Raw genomic sequence first — 2,687 nt, 5'->3', positions numbered from 1 at the left:
AACAAGTAAACAAACTTAAAGAGTTTGAACCTGGAGATGTGGCCTCCCCAAGGTTCGTAAGCCTGAGTGACCGCTGAGACCCATTATCTCTTTTGTTGGTTCTCCTACCTACAACCTCTCCAAGTATGTTGCGGATTTACTCTCTTCCGCCTTCGCCAGCCGCACTGGTTACAATGTGACGGATGCTTTTGCATTTGCTGCCTCCATGAAGGATTTCATCCTTCCACCGGGTTATGTGGTGGTTTCTTTGGACGTGGTATCACTGTTCACCAACATTCCCCTACGTCTTGTTGTTGAACGGATCAGAGAAGAGTGGACGTATATACAACCCCACACCAAGATATCCTTGGACTCTTTTATCAACATAGTCAATTTCCTGTTTGACTCAGCGGTGTTCTCCTTTAATGGTAACCACTACAAACAAAAATTTGGTACACCTATGGGCAGCCCCCTAAGTCCCATTTTGGCCACCATAGTCATGGATTTTGTGATTGATTGTTTGCATCGGTGAGCTCCCTTTCTCTGTACCGTTCATCTACAAATACGTGGATGATATCATTTGCTCCATTCCATCTGATATGCTGGCGCTAACCCTATCAACTTTTAACAATGTAAATCTTCACATTCAATTCACAATGGAGACTGAGGCTGATAATGCGGTCCCCTTTCTCGACAACTTGGTGGTCAGAAATCCTGATCAATCCATAATTTTGGATTGGTATACCAAACGAACTTACTACGGCAGATTTATCAATTTCTATTCGTGTCATCCTATAAAAATTAAGATTAACACCTTGTTGGGTATGAAGAACAGAATTTTAAGGATTTCTAATTCTAAATTTCAAAAGAAAAACTTGTTGAAACTTAAACATATCTTTATTAACAATGGTTTTCCACCTTCTGTGGTAAACAAGATCCTGTTTCACAATAATGGCACTACAATGAATTTGAATAATTTGAATTCAAATTAGTGCGTTGTCTAGGTGGTTTTCAATTACAGTTCGCCAAGTACTTACTCAACCCCCTTCGTCGTTTGTTCACACCGATGAAGGATAGATAAAACACCTCTGTTGTTGCAATCCAATTTGATTTATAAAATCAATTGTCTATCTTGTGAGGGTTGCTATGTTGGCACCACCTCCCAATATTTAAAATCACGCCTCCAACAACACATGAGAGATTGTGAACTGAAGAAATCGAATTCCACGGCTTTGGTTGAACACCATCTCACAACCGGACATAGGTTTGATTTTGATAACCCCTTGTGGGGTTATAGCGGTGTTGATAAAGAAGCCTGCTTATCAGAAACGCCTTCTCCTGGAAATACTTTAGCTAAAGAAAGATCTCCTGTAAACTTCCGTAAACAGCTTAACTGACATCTATTGTAACTTGATTAAGTTATGGTTCTGACTGACTGAATCTTGTTTTTTTGTTGTCGTTTTTGTCTGACCTTTTCCACCCCCTGTTTGTTTGTTTACTTGTTTCACCGTGGTGGTTACTTGTATGGTCCACATAACCTTTGTGTCGGCCCTTCTGCCCGTTTGTTAATGTCAATAACTTCGTATGACGTTATTTAAAATTATTTGGGGTTTGTTAACCTTGGTTCCTATCCTCTAAATAAATTTATAAATAGTGACGTTTTCCACCTCTCAGTTCCCAGTTTTCTGTTTTACCTACCGAGGGTGGTTGGCAGCTCTGTTGGCGGCCATATTGTGGCGTCCCCAGCCATCGCACGCATTTATTTCGACGTAAATTAGTTTACTATGTACAATTGTTAGTGTTTTAAATGTCTCGCACTTGTAACTTAACGGGTGACTGGAGATTGAGAGATCAACGCCAATTTTTTCCATCGCCTACGTGTTTTTGGTTAAGGTCTTGTGGTTTAAAATCGTGAACTGATGTTTCACCCTCTGATGAAGTTATAAATAAATAACGAAAGCTCAGGACAGATTAAAGGAGGTTTATTCTCTCACCTGCCACACCGGCTGCTTATCCCGATATTTCTTTGGTCTATGCTACGAATATTTGCTAACCGTACCAACCAAAAAAACTAAAGTACGTTTTTAAATGTCTTTTTAAATAATTTTTTGCAAACCTATTTTGATTTCGGGACTATTTTCGGAAATTTTGAGACCTTTAGCCCAAGTACCGGAATTTAGAATTTACCCCTCCGCATATCAGGAGAATTTATAGTTAAAATAATACTTATATAAATAATACTCAAAGTGGATAAGATACTTTGATGATATTTTTATAATATGGGAAGGGAACGATGCAAATTTCATAAATACCTTAACAATATTCACACAAATTTAAACTTCACATTAGAAATAGAAAATAACAAAGAATTAAATTTCTTAGACCTAAAACTTACTAAAGTAAATGGTAAGATGAATTACGATATATACAGGAAAAAACTACAATCCCTGCTATAATACATTACGATTCTGCACATCCTTACCCTCAAAAAATAGCAAGTTATCGTTATTTAATTAATAGAGACTTAGATTATCCACTCTCAATTGGTTTTAATATACCCCAACTCAAATATGTCTAAACGTTGGCGTCGAATTTTAAAGGAAGCTGAGTTGAAAATGATTGCAGATGAAATCGATATTGACACTAACAGCGATGCAGACTTCGATTCAGATGACTCTTTGCAGGATCCAGCATGGAAACTAGATAAT

This window comes from Onthophagus taurus, chromosome 8 (assembly GCF_036711975.1).
Source record: "Onthophagus taurus isolate NC chromosome 8, IU_Otau_3.0, whole genome shotgun sequence".
Lineage (NCBI taxonomy): Eukaryota > Metazoa > Arthropoda > Insecta > Coleoptera > Scarabaeidae > Onthophagus > Onthophagus taurus.
Note: the sequence above shows the minus strand (reverse complement) of the source record.